The sequence below is a fragment of the Pristiophorus japonicus genome, chromosome 22 (assembly GCF_044704955.1).
Source record: "Pristiophorus japonicus isolate sPriJap1 chromosome 22, sPriJap1.hap1, whole genome shotgun sequence".
Classification (NCBI taxonomy): Eukaryota; Metazoa; Chordata; class Chondrichthyes; family Pristiophoridae; genus Pristiophorus; species Pristiophorus japonicus.
This window is the reverse complement of record NC_091998.1, coordinates 30,629,426-30,650,983: the sequence shown is the minus strand read 5'-3', so window position 1 is coordinate 30,650,983 and position 21,558 is coordinate 30,629,426.

Sequence of the window (21,558 nt, the reverse complement as noted above, 5' to 3'; positions counted from 1 at the left end):
AAGTATTCCGTTTGCCTTCTTAACCAACTTATCTACTTGGACTGCTACCTTCAGAGATCTGTGGACATGGACTCCAAGGTCCCTTTGTTCCTCTACACTTCTTAGTATGCTACCATTTAATATGTATTCCCTTGCCTTGTTAGCTTTCCCCAAATGCATTACCTCACACTTCTCCGGATTTAATTCCATTTGCCACTGTTCTGCCCACCTGACCAGTTCATTGATATCTCCCTGCAGGCTACAGCTTTCATCTTCATTATCAGCCAATGTTTGTATCGTCTGCAAACTTCTTAATCATAGCCCCTACAAATGGACATGGACAGATTAAGTGAGTGTGCAAAACCATGGCAAGTGGAGTTTAAGGTGGGCAAGTCAGAAGAATGAGAGGTGATCTTATCATAATGAATAAGATTATGAGGGGGCTTGACAAGGTGAATGCAGAGAAGATGTTTCCACTGATGGGGGAAACTAGAACTGGAGGGTATGATCTTAGAATAAGGGGCCGTCCATTTAAAACTGAGATGAGGAGAAATTTATTCTCTCAGAGGGTTGTAAATCTGTGGAATTTGCTGACTCAGAGAGCTGTGGAAGCTGGGACATTGAATAAATTTAAGACAGAAATAGACAGTTTCTTAAATGATAAGGGGATAAAGGGTTATGGGGAGCGGGCAGGAAAGTGGAACTGAATCCATGATCAGATCAGCTATGATCTTATTGAATGGTGGAGCAGGCTCAAGGAGCCATATGGCCGACTCCTGCTCCTATTTCTTATGTTCTTATGTTCTTATGTTCTTAAGTGTGAGGTCATCCATTCTGGACCCAGGAAAGATAAATTAGTCATTTCTAAATGGTGAGAAACTCAGAACTGTAGAAGAGCAAAAGGATTTAGGAAACCAAATACAGAAATCATTGCTAGCTAGGTAAAAAAGTAATCAAAAAGGCTGATGGAATATTAACCTTTATCTCAAGGGGGCTGGAATACAAAGGGTGGAAGTTATGTTCAGTTGTACAGAGCCTTGGTCAGACCCCATCTGGAGTATTCTCATTGACTTCAATTTTACTGGGCTCCTTGATGACACACTCAGTCAAATGCTGCGTTGATGTCAAGGGCAGTCACTCTCACCTCACCACTGTAATTCAGCTCTTTTGTCCATATTTGGACCAAGGCTGTAATGAGGTCAGGAGCTGAGTGGTCCTGCTGGAATCCAATTGAGCATCGGTGAGCAAGTTATCGGTGAGTAAGTGCCGCTTGATAGCATTGCCGATGACACTTTCCATCACTTTGCTGATGATTGAGAGTAGACGGTTGGGGTGGTAATTGGCCGGATTAGATTTGTTCTGCTTTTTGTGGAAAGGACATACCTGGGCAGTTTTCCACATTGTCGGGTAGATGCCAGTGTTGTAGCTGTACTGGAACAGCTTGGCTACAGGGACGGCTAGTTCTGGAGCACAAATCTTCAGCACAACAGCCCGGATGTTGTTGGGGCCCATAGCCTTTGCTGTATTCAGTGCGCTCTGCTGTGTCTTGATATCACGTGGAGTGAATCGAATTGGCTGAAGACTGGCTTCTGTGATGGTGGGGACCTCAGGAGAAGGCCAATATGGATCATCCACTCGGCACTTCTGGCTGAAGCTGGTTGTAAACGCTTCAGTATTGTCTTTTGCACTCATGCTGGGCTCCGCCATCATTGAGGATGGGGATATTCATGGAGCCTCCTCCTCCTATTAATTGTTTAATTATCCACTACCATTCACGACTGCATGTGGCAGGACTGCAGAGCTTTGATCTGATCTATTGATTGTGGGATCACTTAGCCCTGTCTATAGCATGCTGCTTCCGCTGTTTAGCATGCATGTAGTCCTGTGTTGCAGCTTCCCCAGGTAGGTACCTCAATTTTAGGTACTCCTCGTGCTGCTCTTTAGCACTCCTCATTGAACTAGGGTTGGTCCCTTGGCTTGATGATAATGGTAGAGTGAAGGATACAGATTATGAGGTTACAGATTATGATGGAATACAATTCTCCTGCTGCTGTTGGACCACAGCACTTCAGGGATGCCCAATTTTGAACTGCTGTGAATCTATCCCATTTAGCACAGTGTGACAGTTAGATTGATGACGACGAGGTCAAGTAGGTTTTTCCTTTGTGTTGGTTCTCTCACCACCAGCCACTGGCCCAGTCTGACAGTTATGTCCTTCAGCACTCTTTTAATATTGGTGCTACCGAGCCACTCTTGGTGATGGACATTGAAGTCCCCCACCCAGAGTACATTCTGAGCCCTTGCTACCCTCAGAGTTTCTTCCAAGTGGTGTTCAACATGGAGAAATACTGATTCATCAGCTGAGGGAGGGCAGTAGGTGGTAATCAGCAGGAGGTTTCCTTGCCCATGTTTGACCTGATGCCATGAGACTTCTTGGAGTATAGGAGTCAATGTTGAGGATTCCCGGGGTCACACTCTCCCGGCTGTATACCACTGTGCCGCTGCCTCTGCTGGGTCATACCCAGGGATGTTGGTGGTGGAGCCTGGGACATTGGCTGAAAGATGTGCTTCTGTGAGTATGACTATGTCAGGCTATTACTTGACTAGTCTGTGGGGCAACTTTCCCAATTTTGGCACAAGTCCCCAGATGTTGGCGAGGAGGACTTTGCAGGGTCGACTGGGCTGGGTGTGCCGTTGTCGCGTCCGTAGCCGGTGCCAAGATCGATGCCGGGTAGTCCGTCCAGTTTTAGCCTCATTATTGTTTTTCTTATCGATTTGTTACAACTAAGTGTCTCGCTAGGCCATTTCAGAGGGCAGTTAGATTCAACCACATTGCTGTGGGTCTGGAGTCACATTTTGGCCATGATGGGATTTGAACTCACGTGTCTGGATTATTAGTCCAGTGACATAACCACTATGCTATCATTCCCTGGCTGACTGGCCTCCTCCTGTTTCAATGTTCCGACTGGAAGCTGATAGTTTCTGTACTTGACTCATGGGCAGATCTTCTTGCTAATGTTCCAGCATCAGTGGGGGAGCTCAGGTTGTCCTCCCAATTTCTATCTCAGGGACCAAGGGCAGACCTGCAGTGCCAAAGGAGCCTACCCCTTTCCCCGAGTGTGGGCTGATTGTTAGGATCTCGGTGACTCCACAATAACCCTTCCCAGCCACTTGTTGGTTTTCTCAATGGCCTCGAGGAGTTGAAAGGCTGCATGTTACCTTCCTGGGGGTACGTTGGGTCAACAGTTGATTTTGTCCTTGATGTTTCCCCAATGTTCGGCCGATTGGCCTGTCATCACCTGGTCAATCTTGCTCCCCTTTTCTGAACAGAGGTGTAATATTTGCAATCCTCTAGTCCACTGGCATCACTCCCATATTCAAGGAGGATTGGAAGATTGTGGCCAAACCCTCTGCAATTTCTACCCCTACTTCTATCAGTAACTTAGGATGCATCCCATCCGGGCCAGGTGACTTTTCTACTTTGAGCGCTGCCAATAGTTTAATACCTCCTCTTTATCTATTTTTATCCTATCCAATTTCTCTACTACCCCCTCCTCTACTGTAACATTGGCAGCATCCTCTTTTTTGAAGACAGATGTAAAGTACTGATTTAGTACCTAAGCCATGCTTCTGCCTCCACAAGACGATTTCCTTTTTGGTCTCGGATCAGCCCCATTCTTCTACTATTTATTTGTTTATAAAATACTTTTGGGTTCCCTTTTATGCTACCCGCTAATCTTTTATCATAAATTCTCTTTGCTCCTCATTTCCTTTTTCAGTTTTCCTCTGAACCTTTTGCATTCAGCTTGGTGCTCTACTGTATTATGTACCCAGCATTTATCATAAGCCTCCTTTACTGTTTAATTCAATCTCAATTTCTTTCGACATCCAGGGAGCTGCAGCTTTCAATGCCCTTCCTTTCCTTCTGATGGGAATGTGTCTCGTCTGTACCCGAACCATCTCCTCCTTGATGACCTCCCATTGCTCAGTTACTGATATTCCTGCCAATCATTGTTTCCAATCCACCTGGGCGAGAACCTTGTTCAACTCACTGAAATTAGCACTCTTCTGGTTAAGTATCTTCATCTTTCATTATTCCTTGTGTTTTTCCCCAACTATTCTAAACCTAATTATATTGTGATCGCTGTTCCCCAAATGAAACATGCTCCACTTGCCCCACTTCAGTCCTCAGAACTTGTTTCAATGCTGATTAAGAAAGTTCTCCTTTACAAATTTTAGGAATACTTCCATGTCCTTGCCTTTTACATTGTTTCTTTCCCCCCAGACTATGTCAGGATAATTGAAGTCACTGAGAGTGTGAGAGAGTTGCTGAGAGTGTGAGGGAATTACTGAGAGCGAGAGTGTGAGAGAGTTACTGAGGGCGAGAGTGTGAGAGAGTTACTGAGAGTGAGAGAGAGTTACTGAAAGTGAGAGTATTACTGAGAGTGTGAGGGAATTACTGAGAGCGAGAGTGTGAGAGAGTTACTGAGAGTGAGAGAGAGTTACTGAGAGTGTGAGGGAATTACTGAGAGCGAGAGTGTGAGAGAGTTACTGAGAGTGAGAGAGAGTTACTGAGAGTGAGAGTGTGAGAGAGTTACTGAGAGTGAGAGTTACTGAGAGTGAGAGTGTGAGAGAGTGTGAGGGAGGGAGTTACTGAGAGTGGGAGAGAGTTACTGAGAGTGAGAGATAGTTACTGAGAGTGAGAATGTTACTGAGAGTGAGAGTGTGAGAGAGTTACTGAGAGTGAGAGCGAGAGGGAGTTACTGAGAGTGTGAGAGAGTTACTGAGAGTGAGAGAGAGTTACTGAGGGCGAGAGTGTGAGAGAGTTACTGAGAGTGAGAGAGAGTTACTGAGAATGTGAGGGAGGAAGTTACTGAGGGTGGGAGTGTGAGAGAGTTATTGAGAGTGAGAGAGAGTTACTGAGGGTGAGAGTGTGAGAGTTACTGAGAGTGTGAGGGAGGGAGTTACTGTGGGCGAGAGGGTGAGAGAGTTACTGAGAGTGAGAGAGAGTTACTGAGGGTGAGAGTGTGAGAGAATTACTGAGAGTGAGAGAGAGTTACTGAGAGTGTGAGAGAGTTACTGAGCGTGTGAGAGAGTTACTGAGAGTGAGAGTGTAAGAGAGTTACTGAGAGTGTGAGGGAGGAAGTTACTGAGGGCAGGAGTGTCAGAGAGTTACTGAGAGTGTGAGAGAGTTACTGAGAGTGTGAGAGAGTTACTGAGACTTTGAGGGAGTTACTGAGAGTGTGAGAGAGTTACTGAGCATGTGAGGGAGTTGCTGAGAGTGAGAGTGTGAGAGAGTTACTAAGAGTGTGAGGGAGGGAGCTACTGAGAGTGTGAGGGAATTACTGAGAGCGGGAATGTGAAAAAGTTACTGAGAGTGTGAGAGAGTTACTGAGAGTGTGAGAGAGTTACTGAGAGTGAGAGAGTTACTGGGAGTGTGAGGGAGGGAGTTACCAAGGGCGAGACTGTGAGAGAGTTACTGAGAGTGAGAGAGCGTTCGGAGGGCGAGAGTGTGAGAAAGTTACTGAGAGTGAGAGTGTGAGAGAGTTACTGAGAGTGTGAGGGAGGGAGCTACTGAGAGTGTGAGGGAGTTATTGAGGGCGTGAATGTGAGAGAGTTACTGAGAGTGAGAGAGAGTTACTGAGAGTGAGAGTGGGAGAGAGTTACTGAGAGTGTGAGGAAGGGAGTTACTTAGGGCGAGAGTGTGAGAGAGTTACTGAGAGTGAGAGAGAGTTACTGAGAGTGAGAGTGGGAGAGAGTTACTGAGAGTGTGAGGGAGAGAGTTACTGAGGGCGAGAGTGTGAGAAAGTTACTGAGAGTGAGAGAGACTTATTGAGGGCGAGAATGTGAGAGAATTACTGAGCGTGTGAGAGAGTTACTGAGAGTGTGAGAGAGTTACTGAGAGTGTGAGGGAGGGAGTTACTGAGGGCGAGAGTGTGAGAGAGTTACTGAGAGCGAGAGAGAGTTACTGAGAGTGTGAGGGAGGCAGTTACTTAGGGCGAGATTGTGAGAGAGTTACTGAGAGTGAGAGAGAGTTACTGAGAGTGTGAGGGAGGCAGTTACTGAGGGTGAGAGTGTGAGAGAGTTACTGAGAGTGAGAGAGTTACTGAGACTTTGAGGGAGTTACTGAGAGTGTGAGAGAGTTACTGAGAGTGTGAGGGAGTTACTGAGAGTGAGAGTGTGAGAGAGTTACTGAGAGTGAGAGAGAGTTATTGAGAGTGTGAGAGAGTTACTGAGAGTGTAAGGGAGGGAGTTACTGAGGGCGAGAGTGTGAGAGAGTTACTGAGAGTGTGAGAGAGTTACTGAGAGTGTGAGGGAGGGAGTTACTGAGGGCGAGAGTGTGAGAGAGTTACTGAGAGTGTGAGAGAGTTACTGAGACTTTGAGGGAGTTACTGAGAGTGTGAGAGAGTTACTGAGCATGTGAGGGAGTTGCTGAGAGTGAGAGTGTGAGAGAGTTACTAAGAGTGTGAGGGAGGGAGCTACTGAGAGTGTGAGGGAATTACTGAGAGCCGGAATGTGAAAAAGTTACTGAGAGTGTGAGAGAGTTACTGAGAGTGTGAGAGAGTTACTGAGAGTGAGAGAGTTACTGGGAGTGTGAGGGAGGGAGTTACCAAGGGCGAGACTGTGAGAGAGTTACTGAGAGTGAGAGAGCGTTCGGACGGCGAGAGTGTGAGAAAGTTACTGAGAGTGAGAGTGTGAGAGAGTTACTGAGAGTGTGAGGGAGGGAGCTACTGAGAGTGTGAGGGAGTTATTGAGGGCGTGAATGTGAGAGAGTTGCTGAGAGTGAGAGTGAGTTACTGAGAGTGAGAGTGGGAGAGAGTTACTGAGAGTGTGAGGAAGGGAGTTACTTAGGGCGAGAGTGTGAGAGAGTTACTGAGAGTGAGAGAGAGTTACTGAGAGTGAGAGTGGGAGAGAGTTACTGAGAGTGTGAGAGAGAGAGTTACTGAGGGCGAGAGTGTGAGAAAGTTACTGAGAGTGAGAGAGACTTATTGAGGGCGAGAATGTGAGAGAATTACTGAGCGTGTGAGAGAGTTACTGAGAGTGTGAGAGAGTTACTGAGAGTGTGAGGGAGGGAGTTACTGAGGGCGAGAGTGTGAGAGAGTTACTGAGAGCGAGAGAGAGTTACTGAGAGTGTGAGGGAGGCAGTTACTTAAGGCGAGATTGTGAGAGAGTTACTGAGAGTGAGAGAGAGTTACTGAGAGTGTGAGGGAGGCAGTTACTGAGGGTGAGAGTGTGAGAGAGTTACTGAGAGTGAGAGAGTTACTGAGACTTTGAGGGAGTTACTGAGAGTGTGAGAGAGTTACTGAGAGTGTGAGGGAGTTACTGAGAGTGAGAGTGTGAGAGAGTTACTGAGAGTGAGAGAGAGTTATTGAGAGTGTGAGAGAGTTACTGAGCGTGCGAGAGAGTTTCTGAGAGTGAGAGTGTAAGAGAGTTACTGAGAGTGTGAGGGAGGGAGTTACTGAGGGCGAGAGTGTGAGAGAGTTACTGAGAGCGAGAGAGAGTTACTGAGAGTGTGAGGGAGGAAGTTACTGAGGGCGGGAGTGTGAGAGAGTTACTGAGAGTGAGAGACAGTTATTGAGAGTGTGAGGGAGGCAGTTACTGAGGGCGGGAGTGTGAGAGAGTTACTGAGAGTGAGAGAGTTACTGAGACTTTGAGGGAGTTACTGAGAGTGTGAGAGAGTTACTGAGAGTGTGAGAGAGTTACTGAGAGTGAGAGTGTGAGAGAGTTACTGAGAGTGTGAGGGAGGGAGTTACTGAGGGCGAGAGTGTGAGAGAGTTACTGAGAGTGTGAGGGAGTTACTGAGAGTGTGAGGGAGGGAGCGACTGAGAGTGTAAGGGAATTACTGAGAGCGGGAGTGTGAGAAAGTTACTGAGAGTGTGAGAGAGTTACGGAGAGTGTGAGAGAGTTACTAAGAGTGTGAGGGAGTTACTGAGAGTGAGAGTGTGAGAGAGTTACTGAGGGCGAGAGTGTGAGAGAGTTACTGAGAGTGTGAGGGAAGGAGTTACTGAGGGCGAGAGTGTGAGAGAGTTACTGAGAGTGTGAGGGAGTTATTGAGGTCGAGAATGTGAGAGAGTTACTGAGAGTGAGATAGAGTTACTGAGAGTGAGAGAGAGTTACTGAGAGTGAGGGTGGGAGAGAGTTACTGAGAGTGTGAAGGAGGGAGTTACTGGGGGCGAGAGTGTGAGAAAGTTACTGAGAGTGAGAGAGAGTTATAAGGGCGAGAACGTGAGAGAGTTATTGAGAGTGTGAGAGAGTTACTGAGAGTGTGAAAGAGTTACTGAGAGTGTGAGGGAGGGAGTTACTTAGGGCGAGAGTGTGAGAGAGTTACTGAGAGTGAGAGAGAGTTACTGAGAGTGTGAGGGAGACAGTTACTGAGGGTGAGAGTGTGAGAGAGTTACTGAGAGTGAGAGAGTTACTGAGACTTTGAGGGAGTTACTGAGAGTGTGAGAGAGTTACTGAGAGTGTGAGGGAGTTACTGAGAGTGAGAGTGTGAGAGAGTTACTGAGAGTGAGAGAGAGTTATTGAGAGTGTGAGAGAGTTACTGAGAGTGTGAGGGAGGGAGTTACTGAGGGCGAGAGCGAGAGAGAGTTACTGAGAGTGTGAGGGAGGCAGTTACTTAGGGCGAGATTGTGAGAGAGTTACTGAGAGTGAGAGAGAGTTACTGAGAGTGTGAGGGAGGCAGTTACTGAGGGTGAGAGTGTGAGAGAGTTACTGAGAGTGAGAGAGTTACTGAGACTTTGAGGGAGTTACTGAGAGTGTGAGAGAGTTACTGAGAGTGTGAGGGAGTTACAGAGAGTGAGAGTGTGAGAGTGTTACTGAGAGTGAGAGAGAGTTATTGAGAGTGTGAGAGAGTTACTGAGAGTGTGAGGGAGGGAGTTACTGAGGGCGAGAGTGTGAGAGAGTTACTGAGAGTGTGAGAGAGTTACTGAGAGTGTGAGGGAGGGAGTTACTGAGGGCGAGAGTGTGAGAGAGTTACTGAGAGTGTGAGAGAGTTACTGAGACTTTGAGGGAGTTACTGAGAGTGTGAGAGAGTTACTGAGCATGTGAGGGAGTTGCTGAGAGTGAGAGTGTGAGAGAGTTACGAAGAGTGTGAGGGAGGGAGCTACTGAGAGTGTGAGGGAATTACTGAGAGCCGGAATGTGAAAAAGTTACTGAGAGTGTGAGAGAGTTACTGAGAGTGTGAGAGAGTTACTGAGAGTGAGAGAGTTACTGGGAGTGTGAGGGAGGGAGTTACCAAGGGCGAGACTGTGAGAGAGTTACTGAGAGTGAGAGAGCGTTCGGAGGGCGAGAGTGTGAGAAAGTTACTGAGAGTGAGAGTGTGAGAGAGTTACTGAGAGTGTGAGGGAGGGAGCTACTGAGAGTGTGAGGGAGTTATTGAGGGCGTGAATGTGAGAGAGTTGCTGAGAGTGAGAGAGAGTTACTGAGAGTGAGAGTGGGAGAGAGTTACTGAGAGTGTGAGGAAGGGAGTTACTTAGGGCGAGAGTGTGAGAGAGTTACTGAGAGTGAGAGAGAGTTACTGAGAGTGAGAGTGGGAGAGAGTTACTGAGAGTGTGAGGGAGAGAGTTACTGAGGGCGAGAGTGTGAGAAAGTTACTGAGAGTGAGAGAGACTTATTGAGGGCGAGAATGTGTGAGAATTACTGAGCGTGTGAGAGAGTTACTGAGAGTGTGAGAGAGTTACTGAGAGTGTGAGGGAGGGAGTTACTGAGGGCGAGAGTGTGAGAGAGTTACTGAGAGCGAGAGAGAGTTACTGAGAGTGTGAGGGAGGCAGTTACTTAGGGCGAGATTGTGAGAGAGTTCCTGAGAGTGAGAGAGAGTTACTGAGAGTGTGAGGGAGGCAGTTACTGAGGGTGAGAGTGTGAGAGAGTTACTGAGAGTGAGAGAGTTACTGAGACTTTGAGGGAGTTACTGAGAGTGTGAGAGAGTTACTGAGAGTGTGAGGGAGTTACTGAGAGTGAGAGTGTGAGAGAGTTACTGAGAGTGAGAGAGAGTTATTGAGAGTGTGAGAGAGTTACTGAGCGTGCGAGAGAGTTTCTGAGAGTGAGAGTGTAAGAGAGTTACTGAGAGTGTGAGGGAGGGAGTTACTGAGGGCGAGAGTGTGAGAGAGTTACTGAGAGTGAGAGAGTTACTGAGACTTTGAGGGAGTTACTGAGAGTGTGAGAGAGTTACTGAGAGTGTGAGAGAGTTACTGAGAGTGTGAGGGAGGGAGTTACTGAGGGCGAGAGTGTGAGAGAGTTACTGAGAGTGAGAGACAGTTACTGAGAGTGTGAGGGAGGGAGCTACTGAGAGTGTAAGGGAATTACTGAGAGCGGGAGTGTGAGAAAGTTACTGAGAGTGTGAGAGAGTTACTGAGAGTGTGAGAGAGTTACTAAGAGTGTGAGGGAGTTACTGAGAGTGAGAGTGTGAGAGAGTTACTGAGGGTGAGAGTGTGAGAGAGTTACTGAGAGTGTGAGGGAAGGAGTTACTGAGGGCGAGAGTGTGAGAGAGTTACTGAGAGTGTGAGGGAGTTATTGAGGTCGAGAATGTGAGAGAGTTACTGAGAGTGAGATAGAGTTACTGAGAGTGAGAGAGAGTTACTGAGAGTGAGAGTGGGAGAGAGTTACTGAGAGTGTGAAGGAGGGAGTTACTGGGGGCGGGAGTGTGAGAAAGTTACTGAGAGTGAGAGAGAGTTATAAGGGCGAGAACGTGAGAGAGTTATTGAGAGTGTGAGAGAGTTACTGAGAGTGTGAAAGAGTTACTGAGAGTGTGAGGGAGGGAGTTACTTAGGGCGAGAGTGTGAGAGAGTTACTGAGAGTGAGCAAGAGTTACTGAGAGTGTGAGAGAGGAAAATAATGAGGGCGAGAGTGTGAGAGAGTTACTGAGAGTGAGCGAGAGTTACTGAGAGTGAGAGTGGGTGAGAGTTACTGAGAGTGTGAGGGAGAGAGTTACTGAGGGTGAGAGTGTGAGAAAGTTACTGAGAGTGAGAGAGAGTTATTGAGGGCGAGAATGTGAGAGAATTACTGAGAGTGTGAGAGAGTTACAGAGAGTGTGAGAGAGTTAATGAGAGTGTGAGGGAGGGATTTACTTAGGACGAGAGTGTGAGAGAGTTACTGAGAGTGAGAGAGAGTTACTGAGAGTGTGAGGGAGGCAGTTACTGAGGGCGAGAGTGTGAGAGAGTTACTGAGAGTGAGAGAGAGTTATAAGGGCGAGAACGTGAGAGATTTACTGAGAGTGTGAGAGAGTTACTGAGAGTGTGAGAGAGTTACTGAGAGTGAGAGAGAGTTATTGAGAGTGTGAGAGAGTTACTGAGCGTGCGAGAGAGTTTCTGAGAGTGAGAGTGTAAGAGAGTTACTGAGAGTGTGAGGGAGGGAGTTACTGAGGGCGAGAGTGTGAGAGAGTTACTGAGAGCGAGAGAGATTTACTGAGAGTGTGAGGGAGGCAGTTACTGAGGGCGAGAGTGTGCGAGAGTTACTGAGAGTGAGAGAGTTACTGAGACTTTGAGGGAGTTACTGAGAGTGTGAGAGAGTTACTGAGAGTGTGAGAGAGTTACTGAGAGTGAGAGTGTGAGAGAGTTACTGAGAGTGTGAGGGAGGGAGTTACTGAGGGCGAGAGTGTGAGAGAGTTACGGAGAGTGAGAGACAGTTACTGAGAGTGTGAGGGAGGGAGCTCCTGAGAATGTGAGGGAATTACTGAGAGCGGGAGTGTGAGAAAGTTACTGAGAGTGTGAGAGAGTTACTGAGAGTGTGAGAGAGTTACTAAGAGTGTGAGGGAGTTACTGAGAGTGAGAGTGTGAGAGAGTTACTGAGGGCGAGAGTGTGAGAGAGTTACTGAGAGTGTGAGGGAAGGAGTTACTGAGGGCGAGAGTGTGAGAGAATTACTGAGAGTGTGAAGGAGTTATTGAGGTCGAGAATGTGAGAGTTACTGAGAGTGAGAGTGTGAGAGAGTTACTGAGAGTGAGAGAGAGTTACTGAGAGTGAGAGTGGGAGAGAGTTACTGAGAGTGTGAGGGAGAGAGTTACTGAGGGCGAGAGTGTGAGAAAGTTACTGAGAGTGAGAGAGAGTTATTGAGGGCGACAATGTGAGAGAATTACTGAGAGTGTGAGAGAGTTACTGAGAGTGTGAGAGAGTTACTGAGAGTGAGAGAGAGTTACTGAGAGTGTGAGGGAGGCAGTTACTGAGGGCGAGAGTGTGAGAGAGTTACTGAGAGTGAGAGAGAGTTACTGAGAGTGTGAGGGAGGCAGTTACTGAGGGTGAGAGTGTGAGAGAGTTACTGAGAGTGAGAGAGTTACTGAGACTTTGAGGGAGTTACTGAGTGTGAGAGAGTTACTGAGAGTGTGAGGGAGTTACTGAGAGTGAGAGTGTGAGAGAGTTACTGAGAATGAGAGAGAGTTATTGAGAGTGTGAGAGAGTTACTGAGCGTGCGAGAGAGTTTCTGAGAGTGAGAGTGTAAGAGAGTTACTGAGAGTGTGAGGGAGGGAGTTACTGAGGGCGAGAGTGTGAGAGAGTTACTGAGAGCGAGAGAGAGTTACTGAGAGTGTGAGGGAGGAAGTTACTGAGGGCGGGAGTGTGAGAGAGTTACTGAGAGTGAGAGACAGTTACTGAGAGTGTGAGGGAGGCAGTTACTGAGGGCGAGAGTGTGAGAGAGTTACTGAGAGTGAGAGACAGTTACTGAGAGTGTGAGGGAGGGAGCTACTGAGAGTGTGAGGGAATTACTGAGAGCGGGAGTGTGAGAAAGTTACTGAGAGTGTGAGAGAGTTACTGAGAGTGTGAGAGAGTTACTAAGAGTGTGAGGGAGTTACTGAGAGTGAGTGTGTGAGAGAGTTACTGAGGGCGAGAGTGTGAGAGAGTTACTGAGAGTGTGAGGGAGGGAGTTACTGAGGTCGAGAGTGTGAGAGAGTTACTGAGAGTGTGAGGGAGTTATTGAGGTCGAGAATGTGAGACAGTTACTGAGAGTGAGAGAGAGTTACTGAGAGTGAGAGTGGGAGAGAGTTACTGAGAGCGTGAAGGAGGGAGTTACTGGGGGCGAGAGTGTGAGAAAGTTACTGAGAGTGAGAGAGAGTTATAAGGGCGAGAACGTGAGAGAGTTACTGAGAGTGTGAGAGAGTTACTGAGAGTGAGAGAGAGTTACTGAGAGTGAGAGCGAGAGGGAGTTACAGAGAGTGTGAGAGAGTTACTGAGAATGAGAGAGAGTTACTGAGAGTGTGATGGAGAGAGTTACTGAGGGCGAGAGTGTGAGAGAGTTACTGAGAGTGAGATAGAGTTACTGAGAGTGAGTGCGAGAGGGAGTTACAGAGAGTGTGAGAGAGTTACTGAGAATGAGAGAGAGTTACTGAGAGTGTGCGGGAGGGAGTTACTGAGGGCGAGAGGGTGAGAGAGTTACTGAGAGTGTGAGGGAGAGAGTTACTGAGGGCGAGAGTGTGAGAGAGTTACTGAGAGTGAGAGTATAAGAGAGTTACTGAGAGAGAGAGAGTTACTGAGAGTGTGAGAGAGTTACTGAGAGTGTGAGAGAGTTACTGAGAGTGTGAGAGAGTTAATGAGAGTGTGAGGGAGGAAGTTACTGAGGGTGAGAGTGTGAGAGAGTTACTGAGAGTGAGAGAGAGTTACTGAGAGTGAGAGTGGGAGAGAGTTACTGAGAGTGTGAAGGAGGGAGTTACTGGGGGCGAGAGTGTGAGAAAGTTACTGAGAGTGAGAGAGTTATAAGGGCGAGAGTGTGAGAGAGTTACTGAGAGTGTGATAGAGTTACTGAGAGTGTGAGAGAGTTACTGAGAGTGTGAGGGAGGGAGTTACTTAGGGCGAGAGTGTGAGAGAGTTACTGAGAGTGTGAGAGAGTTACTGAGAATGAGAGGGAGGGAGTTACTGAGGGCGAGAGTGTGAGAGAGTTACTGAGAGTGAGAGGGAGTTACTGAGAGTCAGAGTGGGAGAGAGTTACTGAGAGTGTGAATGAGGGAGTTACTGGGGGCGAGAGTGTGAGAGAGTTACTGAGAGTGAGAGGGAGGGAGTTACTGAGGGCGAGAGTGTGAGAGAGTTACTGAGAGTGTGAGAGAGTTACTGAGAGTGTGAGGAAGAGAGTTACTAATGGCGAGAGTGTGAGAGAGTTACTGAGAGTGAGAGCGAGAGGGAGTTACAGAGAGTGTGAGAGAGTTACTGAGAATGAGAGAGAGTTACTGAGAGTGTGAGGGAGAGAGTTACTGAGGGCGAGAGTGTGAGAGAGTTACTGAGAGTGAGATAGAGTTACTGAGAGTGAGTGCAAGAGGGAGTTACAGAGAGTGTGAGAGAGTTACTGAGAATGAGAGAGTTACTGAGAGTGTGCGGGAGGGAGTTACTGAGGGCGAGAGAGTGAGAGAGTTACTGAGAGTGTGAGGGAGAGAGTTGCTGAGGGCGAGAGTGTGAGAGAGTTACTGAGAGTGAGAGTGTAAGAGAGTTACTGAGAGAGAGAGAGTTACTGAGAGTGTGAGAGAGTTAATGAGAGTGTGAGAGAGTTAATGAGAGTGAGAGTGTAAGAGAGTTACCGAGATTGTGAGGGAGGAAGTTAATGAGGGTGAGAGTGTGAGAGAGTTACTGAGAGTGAGAGAGAGTTACTGAGAGTGTGAGGGAGGGAGTTACTGAGAGTGTGAGGGAGGGAGTTACTGAGGGCGAGAGTGTGAGAGAGTTACTGAGAGTGAGAGAGAATTACTGAGAGTGTGAGAGAGGAAATTACTGAGGGCGAAAGTGTGAGAGAGTTACTGAGAGTGAGAGGGAGTTACTGAGAGTGTGAGGGAGGGAGTTACTGAGGGCGAGAGTGTGAGCGAGTTACTGAGAGCGTGAGGGAGTTACTGAGAGTGAGAGTGTGAGGGAGTTACTGAGCATGTGAGAGAGTTACTGAGAGTGTGAGGGAGTTACTGAGAGCGTGAGGGAGTTACTGAGCGTGTGAGAGAGTTACTGAGAGTGTGAGGGAGTTACTGAGCGTGTGAGAGAGTTACTGAGAGTGTGAGGGTGTTACTGAGAGCGTGAGGAAGTTACTGAGCGTGTGAGAGAGTTACTGAGAGTATGAGGGAGTTACTGAGTGTGTAAGAGAGTTACTGAGAGTGTGAGGGAGTTACTGAGAGTGTGAGAGAGTTACTGAGAGTGTGAGGGAGTTACTGAGCGTGTGAGGGAGTTACTGAGCGTGTGAGAGAGTTACTGAGAGTGTGAGCGTGTTACTGAGAGTGTGAGAGAGTTACTGAGAGTGTGAGAGAGTTACTAAGAGTGTGAGGGAGTTACTGAGAGTGAGAGTGTGAGAGAGTTACTGAGGGCGAGTGTGTGAGAGAGTTACTGAGAGTGTGAGGGAAGGAGTTACTGAGGGCGAGAGTGTGAGAGAGTTACTGAGAGTGTGAAGGAGTTATTGAGGTCGAGAATGTGAGAGTTACTGAGAGTGAGAGTGTGAGAGAGTTACTGAGAGTGAGAGAGAGTTACTGAGAGTGAGAGTGGGAGAGAGTTACTGAGAGTGTGAGGGAGAGAGTTACTGAGGGCGAGAGTGTGAGAAAGTTACTGAGAGTGAGAGAGAGTTATTGAGGGCGACAATGTGAGAGAATTACTGAGAGTGTGAGAGAGTTACTGAGAGTGTGAGAGAGTTAATGAGAGTGTGAGGGAGGGAGTTACTTAGGACGAGAGTGTGAGAGAGTTACTGAGAGTGAGAGAGAGTTACTGAGAGTGTGAGGGAGGCAGTTACTGAGGGCGAGAGTGTGAGAGAGTTACTGAGAGTGAGAGAGAGTTACTGAGAGTGTGAGGGAGGCAGTTACTGAGGGTGAGAGTGTGAGAGAGTTACTGAGAGTGAGAGAGTTACTGAGACTTTGAGGGAGTTACTGAGAGTGTGAGAGAGTTACTGAGAGTGTGAGGGAGTTACTGAGAGTGAGAGTGTGAGAGAGTTACTGAGAGTGAGAGAGAGTTATTGAGAGTGTGAGAGAGTTACTGAGCGTGCGAGAGAGTTTCTGAGAGTGAGAGTGTAAGAGAGTTACTGAGAGTGTGAGGGAGGGAGTTACTGAGGGCGAGAGTGTGAGAGAGTTACTGAGAGCGAGAGAGAGTTACTGAGAGTGTGAGGGAGGAAGTTACTGAGGGCGGGAGTGTGAGAGAGTTACTGAGAGTGAGAGACAGTTACTGAGAGTGTGAGGGAGGGAGCTACTGAGAGTGTGAGGGAATTACTGAGAGCGGGAGTGTGAGAAAGTTACTGAGAGTATGAGAGAGTTACTGAGAGTGTGAGAGAGTTAATAAGAGTGTGAGGGAGTTACTGAGAGTGAGTGTGTGAGAGAGTTACTGAGGGCGAGAGTGTGAGAGAGTTACTGAGAGTGTGAGGGAGGGAGTTACTGAGGTCGAGAGTGTGAGAGAGTTACTGAGAGTGTGAGGGAGTTATTGAGGTCGAGAATGTGAGAGAGTTACTGAGAGTGAGAGAGAGTTACTGAGAGTGAGAGTGGGAGAGAGTTACTGAGAGTGTGAAGGAGGGAGTTACTGGGGGCGAGAGTGTGAGAAAGTTACTGAGAGTGAGAGAGAGTTATAAGGGCGAAAACGTGAGAGAGTTGCTGAGAGTGTGAGAGAGTTACTGAGAGTGAGAGAGAGTTACTGAGAATGAGAGGGAGGGAGTTACTGAGGGCGAGAGTGTGAGAGAGTTACTGAGAGTGAGAGGGAGGGAGTTACTGAGGACGAGAGTGTGAGAGAGTTACTGAGAGTGTGAGAGAGTTAGTGAGAGTGTGAGGAAGAGAGTTACTAATGGCGAGAGTGTGAGAGAGTTACTGAGAGTGAGAGAGAGTTACTGAGAGTGAGAGCGAGAGGGAGTTACAGAGAGTGTGAGAGAGTTACTGAGAATGAGAGAGAGTTACTGAGAGTGTGATGGAGAGAGTTACTGAGGGCGAGAGTGTGAGAGAGTTACTGAGAGTGAGATAGAGTTACTGAGAGTGAGTGCGAGAGGGAGTTACAGAGAGTGTGAGAGAGTTACTGAGAATGAGAGAGAGTTACTGAGAGTGTGCGGGAGGGAGTTACTGAGGGCGAGAGGGTGAGAGAGTTACTGAGAGTGTGAGGGAGAGAGTTACTGAGAGTGTGAGGGAGAGAGTTACTGAGGGCGAGAGTGTGAGAGAGTTACTGAGAGTGAGAGTATAAGAGAGTTACTGAGAGAGAGAGAGGTACTGAGAGTGTGAGAGAGTTACTGAGAGTGTGAGAGAGTTACTGAGAGTGTGAGAGAGTTAATGAGAGTGTGAGGGAGGAAGTTACTGAGGGTGAGAGTGTGAGAGAGTTACTGAGAGTGAGAGAGAGTTACTGAGAGTGAGAGTGGGAGAGAGTTACTGAGAGTGTGAAGGAGGGAGTTACTGGGGGCGAGAGTGTGAGAAAGTTACTGAGAGTGAGAGAGTTATAAGGGCGAGAGTGTGAGAGAGTTACTGAGAGTGTGAGAGAGTTACTGAGAGTGTGAGAGAGTTACTGAGAGTGTGAGGGAGGGAGTTACTTAGGGCGAGAGTGTGAGAGAGTTACTGAGAGTGTGAGAGAGTTACTGAGAATGAGAGGGAGGGAGTTACTGAGGGCGAGAGTGTGAGAGAGTTACTGAGAGTGAGAGGGAGTTACTGAGAGTCAGAGTGGGAGAGAGTTACTGAGAGTGTGAATGAGGGAGTTACTGGGGGCGAGAGTGTGAGAGAGTTACTGAGAGTGAGAGGGAGGGAGTTACTGAGGGCGAGAGTGTGAGAGAGTTACTGAGAGTGTGAGAGAGTTACTGAGAGTGTGAGGAAGAGAGTTACTAATAGCGAGAGTGTGAGAGAGTTACTGAGAGTGAGAGCGAGAGGGAGTTACAGAGAGTGTGAGAGAGCTACTGAGAATGAGAGAGAGTTACTGAGAGTGTGAGGGAGAGAGTTACTGAGGGCGAGAGTGTGAGAGAGTTACTGAGAGTGAGATAGAGTTACTGAGAGTGAGTGCAAGAGGGAGTTACAGAGAGTGTGAGAGAGTTACTGAGAATGAGAGAGTTACTGAGAGTGTGCGGGAGGGAGTTACTGAGGGCGAGAGAGTGAGAGAGTTACTGAGAGTGTGAGGGAGAGAGTTGCTGAGGGCGAGAGTGTGAGAGAGTTACTGAGAGTGAGAGTGTAAGAGAGTTACTGAGAGAGAGAGAGTTACTGAGAGTGTGAGAGAGTTACTGAGAGTGTGAGAGAGTTAATGAGAGTGAGAGTGTAAGAGAGTTACCGAGATTGTGAGGGAGGAAGTTAATGAGGGTGAGAGTGTGAGAGAGTTACTGAGAGTGAGAGAGAGTTACTGAGAGTGTGAGGGAGGGAGTTACTGAGAGTGTGAGGGAGGGAGTTACTGAGGGCGAGAGTGTGAGAGAGTTACTGAGAGTGAGAGAGAATTACTGAGAGTGTGAGAGAGGAAATTACTGAGGGCGAAAGTGTGAGAGAGTTACTGAGAGTGAGAGGGAGTTACTGAGAGTGTGAGGGAGGGAGTTACTGAGGGCGAGAGTGTGAGCGAGTTACTGAGAGCGTGAGGGAGTTACTGAGAGTGAGAGTGTGAGGGAGTTACTGAGCATGTGAGAGAGTTACTGAGAGTGTGAGGGAGTTACTGAGAGCGTGAGGGAGTTACTGAGCGTGTGAGAGAGTTACTGAGAGTGTGAGGGAGTTACTGAGCGTGTGAGAGAGTTACTGAGAGTGTGAGGGTGTTACTGAGAGCGTGAGGAAGTTACTGAGCGTGTGAGAGAGTTACTGAGAGTATGAGGGAGTTACTGAGCGTGTGAGAGAGTTACTGAGAGTGTGAGGGAGTTACTGAGAGTGTGAGAGAGTTACTGAGAGTGTGAGGGAGTTACTGAGCGTGTGAGGGAGTTACTGAGCGTGTGAGAGAGTTACTGAGAGTGTGAGCGTGTTACTGAGAGTGTGAGGGAGTTACTGAGCGTGTGAGAGAGTTACTGAGAGTATGAGGGAGTTACTGAGCGTGTGAGAGAGTTACTGAGAGTGTGAGGGAGTTACTGAGAGTGTGAGAGAGTTACTGAGAGTGTGAGGGAGTTACTGAGCGTGTGAGGGAGTTACTGAGCGTGTGAGAGAGTTACTGAGAGTGTGAGGGAGTTACTGAGCGTGTGAGGGAGTTACTGAGCGTGTGAGAGAGTTACTGAGAGTGTGAGCGTGTTACTGAGAGCGTGAGGGAGTTACTGAGCGTGTGAGAGAGTTACTGAGAGTGTGAGGGAGTGACTGAGCATGTGAGAGAATTACTGAGAGTGTGAGGGATTTCTGAGAGTGTGAGAGAGTTACTGAGATTGATTGATGCTGAGGCACTGTGCAAACCACAGGGTACTTATTCCAAAAGGAGGTCTCCAGCTCCTTGAGGTCAGGAGGAATGGGCATGCTTTGAGTGCTGCGGGAGAGCGGTGGAATTCTATGTCCATCCCTGCCGGTTAATCTCCTCTCTCCGCCCTTTGGTTCAGGTTGATCTAAGAAGAAGATTTCTATCGAAAAAGATGCAAAACACTAAATATAAAACCTGCACTGAGCTTCCCTCAGATGCTGCCATTTTGGCTTCGGTCTGTGGGTGAACATTTAGCAGGCGGCCAATTGTGTGACAGATCCTGCGATCACATCCCCTTCGTGTAACGTGGTGCCCCTGCTATCAGCCAGTGGCAAGACCTGCATTCCGGCTGATTTATGACGATGCTGGTTAGGTCAGACTGTTTAATGAAATTTGTGACAATGCATTAATGAGGCTGGCCCCAGTTTGGCTTCTGCCCCCCACCCCTCCCCACCCCCCAGCCTCCAGTCCCACACACATCAAACTTCCAGTGTACCAGCAGATTAAAAAGCTCAGTAATTTAATAGCGGTTACTGATTGGCTGCCCTCTAAAGAGTGGAGTTAATAATGAAACTATGAATCTATCAGACATTCCGTCTGGGAAAGTTCGGGAGAAACCCAACCACTTTGACAATCAATCCCAAAGTTCACATTAAAAGGCGTTGACAGGACTCGGAGCCAGCGTCCACTTTCATCTTCTAACAGACCTGAAGCTAACCTCTTTGCCATGACATTTGTTTTTTTTTCTTATTTAAACAGTGTTGCACCCAGTAATGGAATTTGACGCACAAAGATCAAGCCAGCAGTGCTCGCACGGAATATAAGCTCTGGGAAATCATTATTTTTTTCCTTCATTCTTTTTACTGTGTTTTTCTCCTCCGCCCAACCCCCCTGCTCCCCCTCCCCCCCGCCACCCGCCCCCCCACCCTCGCCCCGCCACCTGGTTCTACGGTCATACTTTCCTTCCACTTTCAGGGACTTTCATTGAGATCTCCTTACCCACTGTCCCCTCAGGGACTTGACCACAAGAATCTGGGCTGACACCCCAGTGCAGGGGGAGTGCTGCACTGTCGGAGGTAGGGGGCCGAAATTGCCTCTTTCCTTCAGGCCGGGTAACACCGGGAAGCGGCGGCCATGCTGCGGAGTGCGATGGCTGCTGACTTTGCGTGTAATGGCCGCCATTATCAAACCTCCGCTCCCGTGTTACCGCGGCGGTGCCCCGATCCCCCGAGCGCTCCGCTGCTGCCGATCAGCCCTCGCCCGATGCGTGAAAATCTTCGGCCCGCCTGGCGGTGCCAAAACAAGCTTCTTTCCCGACAGTGCGCTCGTCTTCTGTGGCTGGGGCCTTCTGCAATGATGGCATGGCCTCCCTTAAAGGGGAGGGCGCACTGCCGCTGCCGCCATATTTTTTTTTGACGGCTGACTGCCATGTCGGCCCTGCAATTATGCTCCCGGGTTCGGCCAGGCCACCAACCGACAGCCTTGGGTGCCAGGCTGCTGGCCCGGCCGAAACCCTCCTTGGTGGCCCAGTGGACGGAACTTAAAGAATCGCGCAGGTTCGCCTCTTTAAGTGAAAGGGAGAGCCGTAGTGACGATGATGTCATCACAGCAGCCACTCAGCACTGCCCCCGCCTTCCAGCCCTCATTGAGAGCGACTTCTGGATCCGATTAAAAACAACAGAGCGGAATTTCGCTCAAGAGGCAACTTCAACCACCATGATGGTAAAAACGCTCAAAACCGGTTGCGTGCGCCCCGTTTCAGGCGGGGGGCGATTTCGGCCCCACCGTCTTTCAGCTGAGATGTTAAACCAAGGCCCCGTCTGCTCTCTCAAGTGGACGTAAAAGATCCCATGGCACTATTTCGAAGAAGAGCAGGGGAGTTATCCCCGGTGTCCTGGGCCAAGATTTATCCTTCAATCAACATAACAAAAACAGGTTATCTGGTCGTTGTCACGCCACTGTTTGTGGGAGCTTGCTGTGCGCCAGTTGGCTGATGTGTTTTTCCCACATTACAACAGTGACTTACACTCCAAAAGTGCTTCATTGGCTGTAAAGTATTTTGAGACGTCCAGTGGTTGCAAAAGGCGCTATATAAATGTAAGTTTTTCTTTTGTTTTTTTCCGGTCCCTCTCCCACATGGTCGTACCTAATGTGAGATCCTAAGCAATGGGTGTGCATAGGCCCTTCGACCCGGAGAGGCATCACAGGCACACATGATCTTTCTCACCCACCATTGACACTTGCAATTTCCATGACGCAGCCCTAACTGACGGCAACTGAGGTACCTCTCGCCCCACAATAATCTCACTTTAAATATTCTTTCAGCTTCGAGCTGCCTCCTACCCAGTCCCT